This window comes from Hyla sarda, chromosome 6 (genome assembly GCF_029499605.1).
Source record: "Hyla sarda isolate aHylSar1 chromosome 6, aHylSar1.hap1, whole genome shotgun sequence".
Classification (NCBI taxonomy): Eukaryota; Metazoa; Chordata; class Amphibia; order Anura; family Hylidae; genus Hyla; species Hyla sarda.
The window spans coordinates 73302824-73327025 of record NC_079194.1 but is presented as its reverse complement, the minus strand read 5'-3'; the positions used below and the strand labels follow the sequence as shown (position 1 = coordinate 73327025).

The following is a 24202-nucleotide window of genomic DNA, read 5'->3' as shown; positions in this document are numbered from 1 at the left end:
AGTTTTGCAACATCTGGAGGGCCACAGTTTGGAGATCACTGTGCGGTGGTTTCTAAACTGTGGCCCTCTAAAGGTAGCAAAACTACAACTCCCAGCATGCACAAACAGCAAACGTCTGTCTCGTCATGCTGGGAGTGGTAGTTGCGTACCTCCAACCACATAACTACATCTCCAAGCATGCCCTTTGGCGATCAGTACATGCTGGGAGTTGTAGTTTTGCAACAGCTGGAGGCACACTGGTTGAAAAATACGGAGTTAGGTAACAGAATCTAACTGAAGGTTTTCCAACCAGTGTGCCTCCAGCTGTTGCAAAAGTACAACACCCAGCATGCACGGTCTGTCAGTGCGTGCTGGGAGTTGTAGTTTTGCAACAGGTGGAGGTTTGCCGCTCCCCCCCCCATGGAAATGCACAGGGTACATTCACATGGTTGGGTTTACAGTGAGTTTCCTGCTTCAAGTTTGAGCTGCGGCAAATTTTCCGCCGCAGCTCAAACTCCTAGCGGGACACCCCCACCCGTGTGAATGTACCCTAAAAACACTACATTATACTAACACAAAATAAAGGGTAAAACACTACATATACACCCCCTTACACTGTCTCCCCACCCAAAAAATGAAAAACGTATTGTGCAACACTGTTTCCAAAACGGAGCCTCCAGCTGTTGCAAAACAACAACTTCCAGCATTCCCGGACAGCCACTGACTCTCCAGGCATGCTGGGAGTTTAGCAACAGCTGGAGGCACCCTGTTTGGGAATCACTGGAGTAGAATACCCCTATGTCCACCCCTAAGCAATCCCTAATTTAGTCCTCAAATGCGCACGGCGCTCTCTCACTCCGGAGCCCTGACATATTTCAAGGAAACAGTTAAGTGCCACATATGGGGTATTTCCGTACTCGGGAGCAATTGAGTTACAAATTTTGTGGGGCTTTTTCTCCTTTTATCCCTTATGAAAAGGAAAAGTTGGGGGCTACACCAGCCTGTTAATGTAAAAAAATAAAACATTTTAAACTAACATGCTGGTGTTGTCCCATACTTTTTATTTTCACAAAAGGTAAAAGGAAAAAAAGACCCCCAAAATTTGTAACACAATTCCTCCTGAGTACTGAAATACCACATATGTGGACATAAAATGTTCTGCGGGCGCACAAGGCTCAAGAGTGAGAGAGCGCCATGTACATTTGAGGCCTAAATTGGTGATTTGCACAGGGGTGGCTGATTTACAGTTTTTATGACATAAACACAAAAAAATAAATACCCACATGTGACCCCCATTTTGGAAACTACACCCCTCATGGAACATAACAAGGGGTATAGTGAGCCTTAACACTCCACAGGTGTTTGACGGATTTTCGTTAAAGTTGGATGGGAAAATGAAATAAAAAAGTTTTTTTATACTAAAATGCTGGTTTTACCGTAAATTTTTCATTTTCACAAGGGAAAATAGGGGGAAAAACCAAAATTTGTAACCCCATTTCTTCTGAGTAAGAACATACCCCATATGTGGATGTAAAGTGCTCTGCGGGCGAACTACAATGCTCAGAAGAGAAGGAGCGCCACTGGGCTTTTGGAGAGAAAATGTGTCCGGAATTGAAGGCCATGTGTGATTACAAAGCCCCCATAGTGCCAGAACAATGGACCCCCCACATGTGACCCCATTTTGGAAACTACACCCCTCACGTAAGTTAATAAGGGGTGCAGTGAGCATTTACGCCCTACAGGTGTCTGATAGATTTTTGGAACAGTGGTCCGTGAAAATGAAAATTGTATTTTTAATTTGCACAGCCCACTGTTCTAATGATCTGTCAAACACCAGTGGGGTATAAATGCTCACTACACCCGTTATTAAATTCTGTGAGGGGTGTAGTTTCCAAAATGGGATCACATGTGGGGGGAGTCCACTGTTCTGGGACCACGGGGGCTTTGTAAATGCTCATGGCCCCTGACTTCCATTCCAAACAAATTCTCTCTCCAAAAGCCCAATGGCGCTCCTCCTTCTCACTCCGGAGCCCTGACATATTTCAAGGAAACAGTTAAGTGCCACATATTGGGTATTTCCGTACTCGGGAGCAATTGAGTTACAAATTTTGTGGGGCTTTTTCTCCTTTTATCCCTTATGAAAAGGAAAAGTTGGGGGCTACACCAGCCTGTTAATGTAAAAAAATAAAACATTTTAAACTAACATGCTGGTGTTGTCCCATACTTTTTATTTTCACAAAAGGTAAAAGGAAAAAAAGACCCCCAAAATTTGTAACACAATTCCTCCTGAGTACGGAAATACCACATATGTGGACATAAAATGTTCTGCGGGCGCACAACAAGGCTCAGGAGTGAGAGAGCGCCATGTACATTTGAGGCCTAAATTGGTGATTTGCACAGGGGTGGCTGATTTACAGTTTTTATGACATAAACACAAAAAAATAAATACCCACATGTGACCCCCATTTTGGAAACTACACCCCTCATGGAACATAACAAGGGGTATAGTGAGCCTTAACACTCCACAGGTGTTTGACGGATTTTCGTTAAATTTGGATGGGAAAATGAAATAAAAAAGTTTTTTTTTACTAAAATGCTGGTTTTACCGTAAATTTTTCATTTTCACAAGGGAAAATAGGGGGAAAAAACCAAAATTTGTAACCCCATTTCTTCTGAGTAAGAACATACCCCATATGTGGATGTAAAGTGCTCTGCGGGCGAACTACAATGCTCAGAAGAGAAGGAGCGCCACTGGGCTTTTGGAGAGAAAATGTGTCCGGAATTGAAGGCCATGTGTGATTACAAAGCCCCCATAGTGCCAGAACAATGGACCCCCCCACATGTGACCCCATTTTGGAAACTACACCCCTCACGTAAGTTAATAAGGGGTGCAGTGAGCATTTACGCCCTACAGGTGTCTGACAGATTTTTGGAACAGTGGTCCGTGAAAATGAAAATTTTATTTTTAATTTGCACAGCCCACTGTTCTAATGATCTGTCAAACACCAGTGGGGTATAAATGCTCACTACACCCGTTATTAAATTCTGTGAGGGGTGTAGTTTCCAAAATGGGATCACATGTGGGGGAGTCCACTGTTCTGGGACCACGGGGGCTTTGTAAATGCTCATGGCCCCTGACTTCCATTCCAAACAAATTCTCTCTCCAAAAGCCCAATGGCGCTCCTCCTTCTCTTTTGAGCATTGTAGTGTGGCAGCAGAGCACTTGACATCCAAACATGGGATATTTTCATACTCAGAAGAAATGGGGTTACAAATTTTGGGGGGCATTTTCTCCTATTACCCCTTGTAAAAATTTAAAATTTGGGGAAAAACCAGCATTTTAGTGAAAAAAGTTTTTTTTTTACTTTTACACATCCGACTTTAATGAAAAGTCGTCAAACACCTGTGGGGTGTTAAGGCTCACTGAGCCCCTTGTTACGTTCCTCGAGGGGTGTAGTTTCCAAAATAGTAGCCACCTTGTTTTTTTTTTCTGTTCTGGCACCATAGGGTCTTCCTAAATGCGACATGCCCCCAAAAAAACATTTCAGCAAAATTTGCTTTATAAAAGCCAAATGTGGCTCCTTCTCTTCTGAGCATTGTAATTCTCCAGCAGAGCACTAGATGTCCACACAGGGGGTATTTCCATACTCAGAAGAAATATGGTTACAAATTTTGAGGGGCATTTTATCCTATTACCCCTTGTAAAAATTAGAAATTTGGGAGGAAAAAACAGCATTTAACGAAAAGTCTTCAAACACCTTCTTACGTTCCTTGAGGGGTGTAGTAATGTCATATGTTTTTTTTGCTTTTTTTTTTTGCTGTCCTGACATAGGGGCTTCCTACATGCGACATGCCCCCCAAAAAAACAAAACAATTTCAGCAAAATTTACTCTCCAAAATCCCATTGTTGCTTCTTCCCTTCTGAGCCCCCTCTAGTGCACCCATGGAGCACTTTACATCCACATATGAGGTATTTCCTTACTCGAAAGAAATGGGATTACAAATTTTGCGGGGATTTCTCTCCTTTTACCCCTTGTAAAAATTTAAAAAAATGGCTCTACAAGAACATGCAAGCGTGAAAAATGAAACAAACTTTCTGAATGTCATTTTGAATACTTTGAGGGGTGCAGTTTTTATAATGGGGTAATTTATGGGGTACATATAACATGAAAGCCCTTCAAATGCACTTCAAACTGAACTAGTTCCTGAAAAATTCAGATTTTGAAATTTTTGTGAAAAATTTAAAAATTACTGCTGAACTTTGAAGCCCTCTGATGTCTTCCAAAAGTAAAAACATGTCAAATTTATGATGCCAACATAAAGTAGACATATTGTATATGTTAATAAATATATAATTTATTTGGAATGTCTATTTTCCTTACAAACAGAGAGTTACAAAGTTAGAAAAATGCTGCATTTTCAAAATTTTCACCAAGAAAGGATGCAAGTATCAACGAAAATTTACCACTATGTTAAAGTAGAATCAGATTAAACGGTAAAAGCATCGCAGAGTTATTAATGCATAAAGTGACAGTGGTCAGAATTGCAAAAAAGTGCTCAGTCCTTAAAGGGGTACTCCGCCCCTAGACATCTTATCCCCTATCCAAAGAATAGGGGATAAGATGTCAGATCGCCGAGGTCCCGCTGCTGGGGACCCCCGGGATCTACCATGCAGCACCCACCTTTAGCTGCTTTCGGAACCGCTGGAGGTCCTCAGGCTGAGTACATCTCGACCACGAGGACGGAGCATAGTGACGTTATGGCTCTGTTCCGTGTGATATCACGCTCCGCCCCCTCAATGCAAGTCTATTGGAGAGGCTTGACAGCTGCCACGCCCCCCTATAGGCTTGCATTGAGGGGGCGTAGCGTGACATCACACGGGGGCGGAGCTGTGTTGTCACTATGCTCCGTCCCCTTGATCGCCAGTAATCAGACCCTGAGCGAACACGCTCCGGGGACTGATTCTAACGGGGTGCGGCGTGGAAGATCACAGGGGTCCCCGCATTTTATCCCCTATCCTTTGGATAGGGGATAAGATGTCTTAGCGCCGGAGTACCCCTTAAGGGCTCAGTCCTTAAGGGATTAATCTAATGTGTATAGGCAGCTTTACTCATAAAGTGGTTGTCTCACATGAAAATTTATACCACCGGTATCCCCACTGATCATGAGAACAGGTTTCCTGAATCCTCTGTCTAAAGGGAGCAGTCAGAAGAAAGCTGACTGTTTCCTCAGCTATTTCTTCTATAGACAGTGAATGAAGCAGTAGTGCGCAGGTATGATTGATGTTCGATTTAACCCCTTAAGGACCAGGCCCATTTTGGCCTTAAGGACCAGACCAATTTTATGCATTTTCGTTTTTTCCTCCTCGCCTTCTAAAAATCATAACTCTCTTATATTTCCATCCACAGACCCATATGGGGCTTGTTTTTTGCATCACCAATTGTACTTTGTAATTACATCACTTATTTTACCATAAAATGTACGGAGCAACCAAAAAAATATTATTTATGTGGGAAATTTGAAAAAAAAACACAATTTAGCAAATTTTGGAAGGTTTTGTTTTCACGCTGTACATTTTACGGTAAAAATGACATGTTTTCTTTATTCTGTGGGTCAATATGATTAAAATGATACCCATGTTATATGCTTTTCTATAATTGTACCGCTTAAAAAAAATCTCAAACCATTTTAACAAAATTTGTATGTTTGAAATTGCCCTATTTTGACCACCTATAACTTCCTAATTTTCCGTATATGGGGCGGTATGAGAGCTCATTTTTTGCGCCATGATCTGTAGTTTTTATCAGTACCACTTTTGCTTAGGTTTTACTTTTTATAAACTTTTTATACATTTTTTTTTAAATAAAATGTGACAATTTTGGACATTTTTTTATTAAATTTTTTTTTTACGTTTACGCCGTTCACCGTACTGGATGATTAACAATATATTTTAATAGTTCAGACTTTTACGCATGCGTCGATACCAAATATGTGCATTAATAATTTTTATTACGCTTTTTGGGGGGTAAAATGGGAAAAACGGACATTTACTTTTTTATTGGGGGAGGGAATTTTTCAAATTTTTTTACTTTTGAATGTAAATTTTTTTTACTTTTTTTTTTACACTTTTTACGTCCCCATAAGGGATTATTCATTGCAATCAGTTGATTGCTAATACTGTGCAGTGCTATGTATAGGACACAGCACTGCTCAGTATTATCGGTGATCTTCTGCTCTGAGCAGAAGACCCCGGGACCCTGGATCCAAGTGAGAGGACCTCCGGCCGCCATGCTGGATGATCGGATCCCCGCTGCAGTGTTGCGGGCCATCCGATCATCCGTGCAAAGTACCGCACTGCTGCAGATGCCGTGATCTGTATTTATCATGGAATCTGAGGGGTTAATGGCCGCCATTACCGGTGGGTCCCTGGCTGCTAATAGCAGCCGGGACCTGCCGGGCATGACCCGAGCACCACTCCAATACTCGCAATCATGGTGGCGGGTAAATGTACGTCATGGTGCGTTAAGTACCATATCACCATGACGTACATTTACATCCATTGTCGTTAAGGGGTTAAATATTTGGACTCAGAAAGGAATATTTGGAGTCGGGAAGGAATTTTTACCTCTAGTATGAGGGTTTTTTGCCTTCCTCTGGATCAACTCAGTAGAGACTCATTAGGGATATAGGTTGAACTTGATGGACTCTGCTCTTTTTTTAGCCTTATGAACTATGTTACTATGTTACTAAATCGGGGACTTTGCGATTAGTTGGGTGCCAGCAATCAGTTATACATACATTTATCACCATTTATCCTGTTTTTTATGAAGGATTATGGCATGTACTGCTGCTGGAAGGTCCAGTATACAGGTTACAATTTGTAAGGCATCCTGTCACCAAGTGTTTATATTCCCTCCAGCGCCACTAGTGGTCAGGTGAAGCAATACACAGTCTATTGCATACAATGGGCTGCCTAGACATGCTGGGTCCTCTAGAGAAATGTTTAGCCCTGTTTTGCCACGTACCACTTACTTAATTACATTTAAGTATCCCTGAGGCTATGATAACATGCTGTGATGCACCTGCAAAAGGAAAGTGGAGTCCCCCCCTGGAGACATAAATTACACATTTATCACAGGTTGAGAATTCTAGAACAAGATTAACTCTTTATGGAAGATTTATCATTCTCATCCTTTTGTTTTTTTGCTTTTTAATTGTGCATGCAGTTTTTGTACTTAATTCATGACAATCTGATTTTTCATTTGTTTTGCTAAAAAAATTCACCCCTTTACCTTTGGGCATATCCCAGTGTATAAGACGACTTTTTAACCCCAAAATTTCTTCTGAAAAGTCGGGGGTCGTCTTATACGCCGGGTATTGAGGTCTGGGACAGGAAAACTTCTGATTATCTGCCTGGGCCGGCTCCCGTGTGTGGCTGCAGGAGGGGAGGGGACCAGTACAGACACACAGCCTGCAGCCATACACTGTATATGGCTGGAAGCTGTATGTCTGTTGGTGGGACCTGCCAATCTAATGTGGGGGGGAGCTGCCTACTATTGTGGGGGAACTGCTGACTTAATGTGGGGGGGGCTGCCTACAAATGTGGGGGGAGCTGCCTACAAATGTGGGGGGAGCTGCCTACTATTGTGGGGGAACTGCCTACTATTGTGGGGAAATGCTGACCTAATGTGGGGGAATTGCCTACAAATGTGGGGGGAGCTGCCTACTATTGTGGGAGAACTGCTGACCTAATGTGGGGGGAGCTGCCTACAAATGTGGGTTGAGCTGCCTACAAATGTGGGGGAGCTGCCTACTATTGTGGGGGAACCGCTACTAATGTGGGGGAGCTGCCTACTAATGTGGGGTAACTGCTGACCTAATGTGGGGTAACTCCCGACCTATTGTGGGGGAGCTGCCTACTATTGTGGTGGAACTGCCGACCTAATGTGGGGGAACTGGCAATCTAATGTGGGGGAACTAGCAACCTAATGTGGGGGAACTGGCAACCTAATGTGGGGGAACGGGCAACTTAATGTGGGGGAACTGGCAACCTAATGTGGGGGAACGGGCAACTTAATGTGGGTGAACTGCCAACTTAATGTGGGGGGGAACTATACTGCCTACCTAATGTGGGGGGAACTATACTGCCTACCTAATGTGGGGGGAACTATACTGCCTACCTAATGTGGGGGAACATGATGCCTACCTAATGTGGGGGGAACTACAAGGTACCGTACATTGCGGTAGGAGGGGTAGTCTTATATGGCGAGTATATCCCAAACTCTATATTTTAACTGTAAAAGTTGGGGGTCATCTTATACGCCAAGTCGTCTTATACGTCGGCATATACGGTAAGTGTGTATAAACTGCACCAGGTCTGAGGTGGAGGACTAGTGCAAAACAATTTGTGCAATTAAAATGTGCACACAATATATTACTTGAATACACATGCTAATGGGAAACCATGCCCCTACCAAGTTTAAAAACTAAATTAGCTAGCTAATGCATATAAATTTTGTGCAAAACATTTAGACTATCAATAAGCTTTATTTTTCCACCAAATATTGACGATTTTGCACTTAGATCTCCCCCTTTGAAATCACTTGCCACTCTTCCATTCATAATAGATCATAGGAAAGGCGCTGATCAGGGGCCTCAGAAATTGGTTTTAGTGGTTCTGAACATCACCAGGAGACACAGGACAGCACTTTATCAGGGGAGGTGAGGCAATGTGTCATCAGAAGAGGCAGGACAGTGTGCCACCAGAAGAGGCGAGACAGCGTGTCACCAGGAGAGGTCTAGACAAAGTCATCAGGAGAGGTGGAACAATGTGTAACCAGGAGAGGCGAGACAGTGTCTCACCAGAAGTGGCGGAACAGAGTGTCACCAGGAGAAGTGGGACAGTAGGTCATCAGGAGAGGCGGAACAGCATGTCTTCAGGAGAGGCGTGACAGTGTGTCACCAGGAGAGGTAAGACAGCGTGTCACCAGGAGAGGTAAAACAGCGGGTCATCAGGGTAACTAAGCACAGGACTTTGGTGGATCAAGGCATGGTTGTTGGAGCAGGGGAGGGAAATACAGTATAGTTTTTTGTTTTATAGCCTTTCTGTGCAGCTTTTTCTTTGTAAAGTAAATAATAAATCCCCCTTTAACAGGGTACTTAAAAATAAGTTTTGTAAAACTTAGATTACTTGATTATGTAATAATAAGCTGCCACTGAATTTTTATACCTTGACAATACCATAGCTAACCAAATAAATTATCAATGGGTAATGATTACTTTACCCATTTATGCCACCCCGTCAAGACCGATTAATAATGACAGCATTAGACAAAAAGACAAAAAAAAGAAAAAGAAAAAGCAAAAAAGGAATAAAAATAACCATCCCATAACAATGAATGGCCATAAAAGGAGACATCAAGCAATCTTACTTATTAAGACAAATATAAATCCATTCAAAGTCAGTGCTACTGTCTGAAGTGGAGAAGGAGACATCTATCACACACAGTGGGTATGAGGACTTTACACTTAATAGATCATGAATGTTATTTTCCCAGCATCCTTCACTTATTGGAACTCTGTCCACAGGGGCCCCTCAGTCTGGCTGCTTTTCAAAGAATATATCAATTTTTCTGACATAAATTGCAGTGAATACAGTCGGTGCTCTTAAGCTTTGTGTATTATCGCGTGGTTAAACAGGTATCAGTCGCCTGCTTGATGCTGCCATAAATATTACAGATCCAGATGGACCCATCTTTAACTTGATGTATGTGGCCCAATATTTCATCCAACGCTTCATGCAAAGTACAATGTATTTTTGGAGTTAGATATATTATGTAGTAGGACTGCAAAGAAACTACAGGTTACAAATGAAGCTACAGCTACTGGTTTAGATATACTCACTAGAGACGTGCCTTGGCAGCAGACATTTTTTTTTCTTCTGATGTTGTGAAGTCACGCAGTTTGCTTTCGACCCACCACTATCATTGACATAGAATGCATTTGGCCATTACATTGTTTCGTATATATATATATATATATATATATATATATATATATATATATGCCAGTAGTGTTTTCCAATCAGTGTGCCTCCAGCTGTTGCAAAACTACAACTCCAAGGAAAGGCAGGACAGCATGTCATCAGGAGAGGTGAGACAATGCGTCATCAGGAGAGGTGGAACAGAGTGTCATCAGAAGAGGCAGGACAGCATGTCATCAGGAAATGCAGGACAACATGTCATCAGGAGAGACAGGACAGCGTGTCATCAGGAGAGACAGGACAGCGTGCCATCAGGAGAGGCAGGACAGCATGTCATCAGGAAATGCAGGACAACATGTCATCAGGAGAGACAGGACAGCGTGTCATCAGGAGAGACAGGACAGCATGCAATCAGGAGAGGCAGGACAGCATGTCATGGGGAGAGGCAGGACAGCATGTCATCAGGAGAGGCAGGACAGCATGTCATCAGGAGAGGCAGGACAGCATGTCATCATGAGAAGCAGGACAGTGTATCATCAGGAGAGACAGGACAGTGTATCATCAGGAGAGGCAGGACAGTGTATCATCAGGAGAGGCAGGACAGTGTATCATCAGGAGAGGCAGGACAGCATGTCATCAGGAGAGGCAGGACAGTGTATCATCAGGAGAGGCAGGACAGTGTATCATCAGAAGAGACAGGACAGTGTGTCATTAGAAGAGGCGGGACAGTGTGTCACCAGGAGAAGCGGGACAGTGTGTCAACAGGAGAGGATTGTGTCAACATGCTGTCACTGTTATCAGAAAAAGTGAGACAGCGTGTCACCACTAGATGCAGGAAAGCAAGTTATACAAAAAAGTGAGTCAGTGTGTCACCAGGAAAGGCAGGACAGAGTGTCACTACGAGAAGCATGACTGAGTGTCACCAAAGGAGGTCCGGGCAGGCTGGGAGTTGTAGTTTTGCAAACTGCTGGAGGAACACTGGTTGGATAACACTGTATTAGCCGATGGTTATGTAGAAATGTATTGGTTATGCACAGGGTCAAAGTGAATTAAACAAGTACATTAGTCTTCACATTCACAGTGGAATTTACACAATGATATTCTGCATGTTGACCTCAATGGGATTCTGCTACCTAGTTTCTACATCGGAACTTCTGACAAGGAATTGTATTCTGGCGGAAGGTTTAATATATTTAATCTACCAGCAGAAATGGCCAATAAAGTTCATTTTGCAATGGCACAATAAACGCAGATTCTGCATCATCGTGAATGCGAATATTCATTATGGAAATTGAACAAGGAAATCCTTTGCTGATTTTCAGTAGGTAAAACATACCTTTATATAAAGAGTTCTAAGCCTTGCATGAGATCATTTGACCCATTAGCAAGGAAAATTACACCATGGATTTCTTTTTTTAATAGGCAACACTTTGGCGATTCTAGAGCATAAAAAGTGATTCAAAAAGTGATTCCAACCATTTTCTGCATAAAAATGAGTTAATATTTTTAGGTCATAGGTTGTGTTCACACAGTATGCTGAACTTTTTATAGAAATCATGGCTTATGGCTTATAGAAAAAAAGACCACTAGGGTTCCCCATAGCATCCAGAACATAATGCTGCCCAGCTGCAGCATCATATTTGTCCCAGCTGAAGCACAGGCTGGGACAAAGTCCAGGAAGTGAGGGTGGTGACTAGCACTCCTCTGTGCTCACTCCTGTCCTGTCAGACTGCAGGATGAAAACAGAGAGGAGGGTGTTACAGAGCAACCTGCAGTAAATAGATGAGGAGACAGCACAGCAGACTCAGGGAAGAAGTGAATGCATGGTGAGTGAGGGAGGACTCAGTGCTAGTCTCGGACACACACCTTCCTGAGCAATGGATTTCAGAAGAAATGAGCAGCAGAACGGAGGGATTTCTTAGCCAAATACAGAAGCTAGACACATAAAAGACATTTAAAGAATCTGCATTACCTTGTGAAGCCTAATTTTTTTCTATGATATGGAAAAAAGAAAAAAAAATCTAATTCAGTGTGAACACAGCCATAATCAGATCCTATCAGATTTGAATTGGCCACAACAGAGGTGTAGAAAATATTACTTAATCTGGGGAAAATTCCCTATTCACTTTCCATTTGCCCTGTGTCTTAACACTGTAGTCAATGTAGGCGAGTGTATCCCTGGCACGCACATGCCAAACCAGTTTCTCCCAGGACAAACTATATGTGCAATCAGCAAATGTATTTTTTTTAGAGATTAAATTGCTTTTAACATCCAACACCAAAATTCTCAAAAAGTGTGAAGTTTCCTCATTAACAATTGGGCTAAATGCTCAAGCGTAAATAAAAGAATAAACTAGAATAATTCTTAAAATCCTAGCATAAAATAATTCCATTTAGATACAGTAACAAATACCAGTGCAATTAACATTATGGACCCGCTTGAATATCGTTACAAAAAACAAAACCAGATGATATTTTAAAAGTTCACTGTGTACTTAATAAAGTTACATATTGCCAAATATTATTACCGCAAGGTTTGTTCTAGGTGCACATTTGTACTTTGCTCACTGGTTGCTTTATTAACTTTTTGTGATCTTCACAATGTACAAGGCTTGGTCCATGGTAGCAACAGGCCTCCTGTTTATAGTGTTCCCATAAAAACTATGAAAAAACTGTTTTTTCTATTGTTTTAAATTTTTTAAGGCCCATGAAATCTGCCTTGCAGCAGCCTCCCATTGCTTTCAATGGGATTCTGCTGCTCTGAGCACATTGCTTAATTTTCATGGTGATAATTCTGAATTCTGAATGCCATCAATGGGGATGGGGCTTGGTGTCTGTGCGGACATTAGCACTGATTCCAATGATTCTGCTGCACATGGAATCTCCCCCTCAAATTTCTTTAGGCTGAAATTCTATAGTGTGTGGCCACATGTTAGCTGGAGAGCAGGAGAAAATCCCCATAGCAAACCTATGCTGCTCTAGACAGTTCCTGACATGGACAGAGGTGTCAGCAGAGAGCACTGTGGACAAGACAAAAAAGAAATTCCAAAAGTAAAGAATTTCCTTGTGGCATACAACTGCTAAAAAGTACTAAACGGATTAAGTTTTTTTACAAATCTGTTTAACTTTCTGGCACCAGTTCATTTTAAATAAAAAGTTTTCCACCGGAGTACCTCTTTAACTTGGCATTGATCAGTGTTATCGCTGCTCGACTGCTCCTGCCTTGATCTCAGCCACGGAGCAGTCATTTGGCGATCAGACACCCAGCAGGCAGGTGACACAGAGAGACCTCGCAGGCTTGCTGGGACTTGCAGAAGGTAGACTGACTGTAATAAAGGCCATGGTGACTAGACAGTAAACTTGACTTGACTACTTGATGACTGACTATTAGATGACTTTGGCTTACTTGCAATTGTCAGGTGGCTGCAGACTTTAGGCTTGAGGCCTCCAATGGCTGGACACAGGCTCTGGGACAGATGACAGTACTTGACCTCAGCAGGAAATGAAGTGTGATCAAAAAAAGAGATTGCAGCTCCTTCATTATAAAGGGGGCTGTACAAGGAGCCCATTGGTCAAGCTGCAGGTCACCTGGTCACTGGTGTTCTCTGGGTAACAATACAATCATATGAATTAAACATGTGACATAATCATGTGGCTAACAATACAGGTCCTTTACTCTTTCATGTGAAAACTTATATACACAGGGGGAGACATGGCAGGGTAGCCCCAGGGACATATAGGGACTCAACCTGACAGGACTGTAGGACCATATCCCGTACTGGGACACCACACTAAGAAGTATCTGTGCTTGCCAAAAAGACATTTGGGTTATGTTGTCACTGAGAATTTTTTTCTCTTAAAAATCCCAAGCAGAAATCCGAAGCATACAGTATTTCACTCTTTACTTCCATGGAGTTTCTTGTGGTTTTGGATGTGAATAATCCCAATTTAATGGCAGCTATTCAATGTTTTTGAGCAGAATACACATTGGTAAGTGGCACATCACTGTGGTATTTGTCAATGTAAACTATGGTGCATATTCCTACTGAAAACAAAAGGACAAATATAACTCACATTTATCAGGTTATATTCAGATGCAGAACATGACCTAAGGCCCCAATGAATCATTCTGACAGTCTGTCATGTATCGCAACTATGGTAAGAGAAATGGTAGATGTGCTGCGTCCTTCTCCACAATCAAAAGGAATCACATGCAATAAAGGATACAAGGTTATTATTGCAGGTAAAGTTAGTGAGATTCTCGGTTTCTTATCCTGGACTGTATTTATGTTAAAATGACATGTTTTCTGCAGGGGGAATATCCAGACGAGAAAAAAAAGGCTTCCTAAAGCCTCAATCTCAGTCTTTATTTATTTTTTATAATTTTTCACAATATTTTGTTTCAGAGTTTTTATAGAATCTTTTTATTTTTTTGTGCATCGGCATGATCCCAGAACTATACCTATTTTTCATGCTCAATGTAGCTTCAAGAGCGCTAGTTTTTGCAGGACAAGTTATATTTTCTAATAGCACCTTTTTGGGTACCTGTCACTCATTGATTCACTTTAATATTTTTTTTTTAGGAATGTTAAATGTGGAAACAGCAATTTTACAATTTTTTATAATTTTTATTTTTTATATAAATAACATTTTAACTTTATTCTACAGGGTGCAACTTGATGTTATTATCAATTCATTTTCATTATTTTATTAATTATTACTATTTGTCCACCTAATTACTCATATACCGTATTTTTTGCCGTATAAGACGCACTTTTTCTTCCCCAAAACTGGGGGGAGGTGGTGCATCTTATACAGCGAATACACATCAAAACCCTGTCCTACTTATATTCATTGTTGTATTTTCACTGCATTTATTGTATCCGTGCTGTGCATTCTATGTTTGAGTTTTAATAAATGTACTCCGTTTGATACTAAAACCATTTCCTATCGGGGCATCCCTGCGCCCGGGACCCGCATCTAAAACAGGAGCGGCGTGCGTAGCGGCGTGCGTAGCGTAGTGATGGTGGTGTAGAGACGTTCCGTAGCGACGGGGACACCACGGGGACGCGGCGACAGCGATGGAGGGCGACATCCCGGGCACCGGTGACAAGCGGTGACGGGTCCGGAGCGGTGGGGACACGTGAGTATTACCTCCTATACCAGTGGTCTTCAACCTGCGGACCTCCAGATTTTGCAAAACTACATCTCCTGGCATGCCCGGACAGCCAACGGCTGTCCGGGCATGCGGGGAGTTGTAGTTTTGCAACATGTGGAGGTCTGCTGGTTGAAGATCACTGTCCTATACTTTACACTGTTCTATACTTTACATTTTCCTCCTTTAAAATTGGGTGCGTCTTCTATGCCGGAGCGTCCTATATGGTGAAAAATACGGTAATTCACTGCAAAGTAAATAATAGCAAATTTTGCAGAAGGCAAACTAAGGCGGAATCTAATTATTCAGATATACTTGGCAGATATAGGGCCTTTGTTAGGCCCCTGGCTACCATGGCACCCAATCAGTGCCCCTCATTCTTGTTTGAAGGGTGCTGTCTAACCACTAAGATGCCACCAGAATTAGCACTGGTCCCAGCAAATGCAGACGGCACAGACACAACGTGCTTTTAGTGGTAGGGCCTTTGTGCTCATTCATCTCAATGAATTATACAACTCATAATTATGACCTATCTTTGGGTCCAACAGGAACAGTCACAGGTTGTTCAGATCAGACCACAAATTTTACACTCAAAACGAAAGGGAGTCTTGACCAAGTAATAGGATATAATCCAAAACATATGGGCTAGGTAAAGGATGTCAACGTCTAGAGTGTCATTTTAGACCTAATAACCTATTAAACACACCAGAATACTATTTTAATGAAGAATAATTAATCTTTATTGAAAATCACTGATAAAAACATTTTAAAGGGCAACAATCAGAAAAATCTGACCACTGCAATGAGCAAAAAGTGATCAAGTAAACAGAAGCACACTAAAGTGTCGCGTGCAATCTATAAGGGCCACCAATAAGCAGCATAACATAGATATATACAGAGTATGAACTTCAATGCAAAGGTATCTAACCAGTTAAATAAAGCTAAGGTAGATGATCACGAAGTATGTCGGAACTAAATAAAGACAATGTATACTTGATCCGCTGATAAGCTGGAAAAAGAGATGGATCAGAGAAGGTGTAAGGCATTAAGCCAAAAACACCTTAGCAGAGATCTGCTAGGGAGCAAAACATATAACCATTTACCACAGCACTTCAGCAAAGCAGTGACCCCGTCCCCCACACATACCCATGCAGCATGTCAGACCCCAACGTCGTTTCACCATTAAAGCGTACCCGTCAGATCCAACAAAAAAACATTTTTTTTTATATATCACTCAGTACCTAATCCTAACCAATTTTTATGTGTCTAGCACCTTTATTTTTTTTAAATTTAGCTCACTAGTCTGAATTCCTCTCAAAGGGAGGGGGCGTGGCCTCACTGTGCAGGTCTCCGCCCCCTCCTTCAGTATGCTGTCTGCTCACATCTCCCCTAGCATTAGCAAAACTACAACTCCCAGCTTGTCCTCACTGACAGTAGCGGGACACAAGATGACAGTGGGAGGATTTTTCCTCCAGCTGTGAGCCCTGCGCTCACAGCTGTCAATCAAGGAAGTGTGTCCATGACATAGGTGATGACGTATGGACACAGCAGTTGTGTCCAAGCAGGCAGGGGAGCAGCTGTTTGACTGTCTTTTTCAGTATGACATACTGAAAATTTTCTACTGAAAGTAATTGCAAAACCTATTGGTTTTGCATGCTTTACAACATATCAAAAGTTTTTGTACCTGACAGAGCCCATATAAGACTTCCTCAGTGAGTGATCTAACAAATGGTCATATGGTCTTTATCAATCAGCACACATAACTATATGAATACAGGTGCAGCAGAGAATTACCTGGATGTTTGTAGCGTAACAGGATGGCACTCGCCATCTTGGTGTTGACTGCGCATGTGCAATGACTTGACGCGTCCGCCGATGTCACCCCCAAGAATGGGATTTTTTCAAGTAATAGGATATCCAAAACAAGCTAGCTGGTAAAGGGAATCCAATGTGACACTTAAAGGGGTACTCCAGGAAAATAAAACATATCCTCTATCCACAGGATAGTGGATATGTTTCTGATTGTGGGAGGTCCGACTGCTAGCCCCCCCCTGTGATCTCCTGCACAGGGCTTTTCTAATCACCCATTGTCAGCATGCTCCAGCTACTACCCTATAAGACTAGCTTCAGTGACAGTCTGATCAGCCAATCACCAGGCTGAGATGGGACCCTGGTTTAACTGGTGATTGGCTGAGCAAACAGTCACTGAAGCTCAGCTCTGAGAGTGGGGGCTGAAGTGCGCCAAGGACGGGTGAGTAGCCAGGCCCCAGTGGCCTGACCCATCATGATCAGAAACTTATCCCCTATAAGCAAAAACATCTCATTCACCAGTTTACTAAATCTTACTGGTTGCAAAATTGTGGAAATAAAATTTTGAAAAAAATAGCTCCCTTCTATTGGGCTGAAACCTAGAACACTAAGAATAAGTGCAGGATTTAGTAACATTTATTGAAGTAGCAAAGGGTCCCATACTACATATTTTTATATTCATGTTTTACATATATTCCTTTTATATTATGGCACAGCGCCTGAGCTACTATAACCATTTTTACTTATTATAGTGGTTCTAGCTTGTGAATGTGCCAATACATTAAAAGCGTGCTCCCGGTCAGTAATAAGAATGTGATAACCCGTTCCCAACCATTAACATCTAATAAAAGAGCTACAGCGTAAGCTTCGAAATCAGGAGGATATTTCATGCAGTTCCATTCCAGACTTCGGCGGCAGACAAAGGGTTACAAAAATATACAAGGTCTGCCAAAGCCCAGTTCTCATGCCCACCGAATACTTTGTGTCCTGAAGTCACTCCCTCGCTCACCCTCACGTTCTCTGCTTTCAGTAGCAGTTTTCGTCTTGAAGCCGAGCTAAATTTGGTATAATCAGCAGTTTCTTTAGCATTTTTTGGCTCTATGGAGCAGATCCACCCTCCTATTACCAGCGCATAGAAAAAGATTAAGAGGATGAAGAGCAGGACTTAAGAACAATAATGTGAATGGAGCAGAGAAACAGATTAGTTCTAGAGAGGGAAAATACAAGAACGTAATTAACAAAGACAGGAAATTAGTTAGTAAAATTAGTCCTTGAACAAAAACATCTATATATATATATATATATATATATATATATATATATATAAACTACATAAAACTACAATTTCTGCCATATTTTGGTCTTTTGAAGCCCAATACCTGATCTAGCAACAAACAGTTCTTTTATAACATATATATGTAAAGAAGTAAATTCATAAATCTGCCACTTCTGACAATTTTGGACTTTTCATGCCCAAGACCTGATCTAGCGACAGACAGCGCCACCGGTGGGTGACAACCAGGGTTAGATCCTTGGAAAAAAAGTGTGAGATTTCCTCTCAAGGGCTGGTCCTGCAGGACTCCTGCTAATGGGAACAGTGTCCCTGCTGTGGAAAAAGTGCAGGACCTCCGTCCCCATGCATTCCCGCAGGACTTGATCCCTGGAGACAACCAGGGCTCAAGTCTTGCAGGAACGTGTGGAAACTTATTTCCTGCAAGCAGCAGGATTTTTCCACAGCAGGACCTTGTTACCATTAGCAAGAGTCTTGCAGGAACAGTCCTTGAGTGGAAATCTTGGGTGAGTTTGATAGAGATGATCCTTATGTTTCTGACTGATCAATCTATTAATACTAATATGCCAATATGCCATTGCTGATGCTGGAGAAAGATATTTGTTAAACTACCCTTAACCCATAAACCAGCTTGCTATCTGCTTGCAACTCAGAAACCTTGGAATGACGCCAGGAGGCCCAAGATGAGACGTTAGAAGACAAAACATTTGAGGAAGATACAGATTGTATAGAAGGGCAAAGATCTGGGATTTTCCAGTATGAGAGCGAGAGGGCCGCATAAATGAACTTTGGCCAAGAAATAAATAAATGCTAAATATGCTGATATATACAGAAATAAAGCTCACCTAACCAATCAAAATGTAATATGATGATTTTGACGTCATAACTAAACCTCCCTTTTTTTTGTCAATGTAAAAACAATGTACTTCCGCGTAATTAAACAGAACTCCTTTGGGGCAGTTGCTTAGCGAGTATGCTGAGAAGGAGATGTGATACCAACATTCTGTCTGGTGTGTAATCAGCAGTATACAGCGGCAGTCACTCACATTTTAATGCCTCACCTCAGGCCAGCCTTGACTTGTTCCCATATTTTTTTTCCGGGACTTGACCCCTGGAGACAACCCTACATCTTTCTACTCCAGTGAGTGTATCTAGGGTTGTCATTAGACTTCCAAAGACTTATTAGCTAAAACAGAGGTGAAAATATGTCGATATACTGTACATTAAAAGTGGATGAACTAGGTTTCATTTAGGAGAAGGAAGGAAGCCCAGTTGGAAAGGGCAGAACAGATTAATAATAAACAGATGAACAAATGAGAAAGTTATTTATACAGGGAAGATAAGAGAAGAGAACACAGTGCACAGAGGAGACCACTATCACACAAGCGTGCGAAAGTACAAGTGTGCGTCACGTGCTGGCCACTTTATTTGGGCCAATGCAACAATGACATAGTTAACAAGACACATTTCCAGATTGTAATTTCCTGCAAGCACTTCTGATAAAGTAAGAATTTACATATTGTATGTGCATGGCCCTGTCTTGTTCACATTGGTGATATCAAGGTTATTAATAGGCCAGGGGGCGACAGGCTCTATGGTCAATATGTACACTGAGAACATGGCCCAATAACTACATCCAACGTGCTCATAAACTACTAAGTCAGAGAAGTAACATTTCACAAAGCAATGTCAGAAATATGGTGAAACATTAAACTGCATGCAGGTGTCCGGCATCCGGCTCGGTGATACTGGCCTAAACTCACCACAACTGATGCCACAACTGCTGACAGAAGTGCACCGGTTGGCATTAGTTTTTTAGGATCCGGCGTTCCTTTATCTTGCAGGCTGGACATGTCCGTGCCCATGTGGTGTGTTCCACCATCCGGCATCCTACTTGAGACGCCGGATGAATATGAGCTGTGCCATTAAAGGGGTACTCCACATGCCAGCGATCAGAACATTTAGTTCCGAACGCTGTGAGTGTGCTGCGGGGGTTGGACACACCCCCTCGTTATGCCAGGCCATGCCCTCTCAATGCAAGTCTATGGGAGGTTGGCATGATGGCCGTCATGCCGCTCCCATAGATTTGCATTGAGGGGGCATGGCCTGACTTCATTAGGGGGTGCAGCTGACTCCCGCAGCACACACACAGAGTTCGGAACTAAATGTTCTGAATGCTGGCCAGTGGAGTACCCCTTTAATGGGATTACTTCTACATTTAGTTTCCCTCCGATACTTTTTTTTACAGGGAAACACCACCGGACGGCGCAAATATGTGAATAGGGACCTTACACCTACGAGTGCCATTACCTTTCTAGCTGCTGAGGATGCAAAGAGTGGAAGCGTTCAGGACCCAGCGGTCCAAACAGCAGATTCTTAATTGAGTAAAAGGAACCAAAACCGACGCGTTTCATGCTAAAATGCTTTTTGTCTCAGAAAAAAGATCTTTCTGTAACAAGGGTTTGTAAGGCGCAAAATGCATGCAATTTTTTGTTACCTTTTACCCAATGAAGTGATACAAAAGTTGATGTTTTATAAACACTAATGTTTGGATAAAGTATTTTTTTCTTTGAACAATTTTCACATGTATCTGACTAGTATGGGTCTCTTTACCAGTGTTTCCCAACTAGTGTGCCTTCAGCTGTTGCAAAACTACAACTACCAGCATGGGTCCGGCTGGAACTACACTGGTTGGGAAACAAACCTCTATATCTTTCCTATACAATTATTTTGCAATATTATAAAATGAACTATATAGTAGACAATGATAATTTTTTACCACAATTTTTCCAATAGGTGTCAGGTGTAACATTTAAGCATGCATTTCATATGGCAGTGGCATATATTTGCCTGAGGTTTTAAACAGTCCCACAAAATGTAATGCCTGAATGAATATGCCTAGAAAGGCCAAAGCTTTAAACACATATAAACTTTACAAGCATCAGATCAGAATAGTGATAGTGAATAAGCATTATATATATGTATATAGTAAAAACATGCTGGTCTATATGTGATACCTGTTATAAACATTCTGGTCTATATGTGATATTTAATAAAACATCCTGGTCTATATGTGATATATGATAAAACATTCTGGTCTATATGTGATATATGATAAAACATGCTGATCTATATGTGATATATAATAAAACATTCTGGTCTATATGTGATATATGATAAAATATACTGGTCTATATGTGATATATAATAAAATATACTGGTCTATATGTGATATATAATAAAACATGCTTGTCTATATGTGATATATAATAAAACATGCTGATCTATATGTGATATATAATAAAACATTCTGGTCTATATGTGATATATAATAAAACATTCTGGTCTATATGTGATATATGATAAAATATACTGGTCTATATGTGATATATAATAAAACATGCTTGTCTATATGTGATATATAATAAAACATTCTGGTCTATATGTGATATATGATAAAACATGCTGATCTATATGTGATATATAATAAAACATTCTGGTCTATATGTGATGTATAATAAAACATTCTGGTCTATATATGTGATATATAATAAAACATGCTGATCTATATGTGATATATAATAAAACATGCTGGTCTATATGTGATATATAATAAAATATACTGGTCTATATGTGATATATAATAAAACATTCTGGTCTATATGTGATATATAATAAAACATTCTGGTCTATATGTGATATATAATAAAACATTCTGGTCTATATATGTGATATATAATAAAACATTCTGGTCTATATGTGATATATAATAAAACATGCTGATCTATATGTGATATATGATAAAACATTCTGGGCTATATGTGATATATGATAAAATATACTGGTCTATATGTGATATATAATAAAACATTCTGGTCTATATGTGATATATGATAAAATATACTGGTCTATATGTGATATATAATAAAACATCCTGGTCTATATGTGATATATGATAAAACATTCTGGTCTATATGTGATATATAATAAAACATTCTGGTCTATATGTGATATATGATAAAACATTCTGGTCTATATGTGATATATGATAAAACATCCTGGTCTATATGTGATATATAATAAAACATTCTGGTCTATATGTTATATATAATAAAACATTCTGGTCTATATGTTATATATAATAAAACATTCTGGTCTCTATGTGATATATGATAAAAAAAACTGACTGGTCTCTATGTGATATAAGATAAAAACAGGCTAATATATGATAAAACACACACTTGTATTCCACAGTAAGTCACTAGGATCATTGCTCCCTATTCGCCATGCTTTTAGGTTACGTGGCCCCTTGCGTACTTGTGAATACGACAGAATCAGCAGAATATAAAAATTGCAAAATTTTCAATTTTATTTCTAAATATATATATATATATATATGCAGATCTATATCCAGACGGGAATATCCATTTACACTTGTCAGCATTATAGCAGATTAAGTATTTCGAACTTTAAGGGCTGAATATGAGATGTTGAAGGATCACAAGGATTTAAGGCTTACAGGGTTTATATCTCTGCTGTCAGATCCCTCAATGCCTATTGTATTTTCCATAAGCTTTCAGGACCCTCTGAAGGCGAATAGTGAATCTCTCTCTCTCTCTCTCTCTCTCTCTCTCTCTCTCTCTCTCTTTCTCTCTCTCTCTCTCTCTCTCTCTCTCTCTCTCTCTCTCTCTCTATATATATATATATATATATGTATAATACTTTTATATGAAATATCCTATATTTACCTGTCCTGTCGGTATGTCTAGGCTCCTGGCTGCAGGGGCAAAGCTTCAGCCGAAAACCATAACAGCTGGAAGTATAAGGATCCACAAAGTGAGTCAGAGTTTGGTAGGAAAGTAGGATGGGACGGACGGAGCAGGGAAGGAGCCTATAGGGTGGGGAGAGAGTGGTGAAAGGAGGGAAATTAGGAAGTTCTGTAATAGGAGGGGAAAAGGGATAAAGGATTGAGGTGAGAGTCAGTCTGGGAGAGCTCATGTTAGAAGGATTTTAGAAGAATATAGGAGACCATACTATGTATACATATTGGCGTCTTTTGAGGCATGTTCACACTATGCACTTTAATGTCATTTTTTTTAATGGAGAGAAAATAATCAAATAGAGAGAAGCATAAATGCGTCTATTACACTTCTCCAAATGCATGAAAAGAATTGCAGCAACACTGGAACTTGGTCTATATGTGTGGTCTCCAAACTGCGGACCTCCAACTGTTGCAAAACTACAACTCCCAGCATGCCCGGACAGCCGTTGGCTGTCCGGGCATGCTGGGAGGTGTAGTTTTCTAATAGCAGTTTGGACACCACAGTTTGGACACCACCAGTCTATACCAGGGGTCCTCAAACTTTTTAAACAGGGGGCCAGTTCACTGTCTCTCAGACCGTTGGAGGGCCGGACTATAGTAAAAAAAAAAATAAAAAAAAATAAAACAGGCAGCGGCGGCAGGCGGGCCAAAAAAATGTCCTCGGTGGGCCGTAGGACCGAAAAGTGCACTGAGTAGAAGCAGTAGTAAAAAGTAGCAAAATGGCGTTTTTTTTTTCATTTCATCCCATAAATAATAATTTTTTTTGTTTGTTTATAAAATAAGTGATGTCATTGCAAAGTACAATTGGTGACGGATAAAACAAGACCTTATATGGGTCTGTAGGTGGAAAATTGAAAACGTCATGATTTTTAGAAGGTGAGGAGGGAAAAATGAAAATAGTTTTGAGTCCTTAAAGGGGTACTCCCTTTACCCCTTTAACCTGTTCCGAACGCTGGAGCCTGCACTGGGAGCTCATGACATCATAGCCCCGTCCCCACCCCATCATGATGTCACGCTCCGCCCCCTCAATGCAAGCCCATGGGAGGGGGCGTGAGCCCATTATGACCCTAAGGACGGGAGCATTTTTTGAAAAACTGACCACTGTCACTTTAAGCATTAATAACTCTGGGATGCTTTTACTTATAAATTTGATTCCGAGATTGT

At 41.0% G+C, this 24202-nt stretch overlaps 1 protein-coding gene across 1 annotated transcript in view; it reads right to left on the bottom strand.

Annotated features, from left to right (window-relative positions):
* CDC42EP1 (CDC42 effector protein 1) overlaps positions 1-23076 on the bottom strand; it is a 49318-nt gene extending 26242 nt beyond the window's left edge. The window contains exon 1 of the mRNA XM_056524131.1: positions 22965-23076. The gene's annotated coding sequence lies outside the window, so the exon portion shown is untranslated. The remainder of the gene's footprint in view (positions 1-22964) is intronic.
* Positions 23077-24202: the final 1126 nt, after the last annotated feature.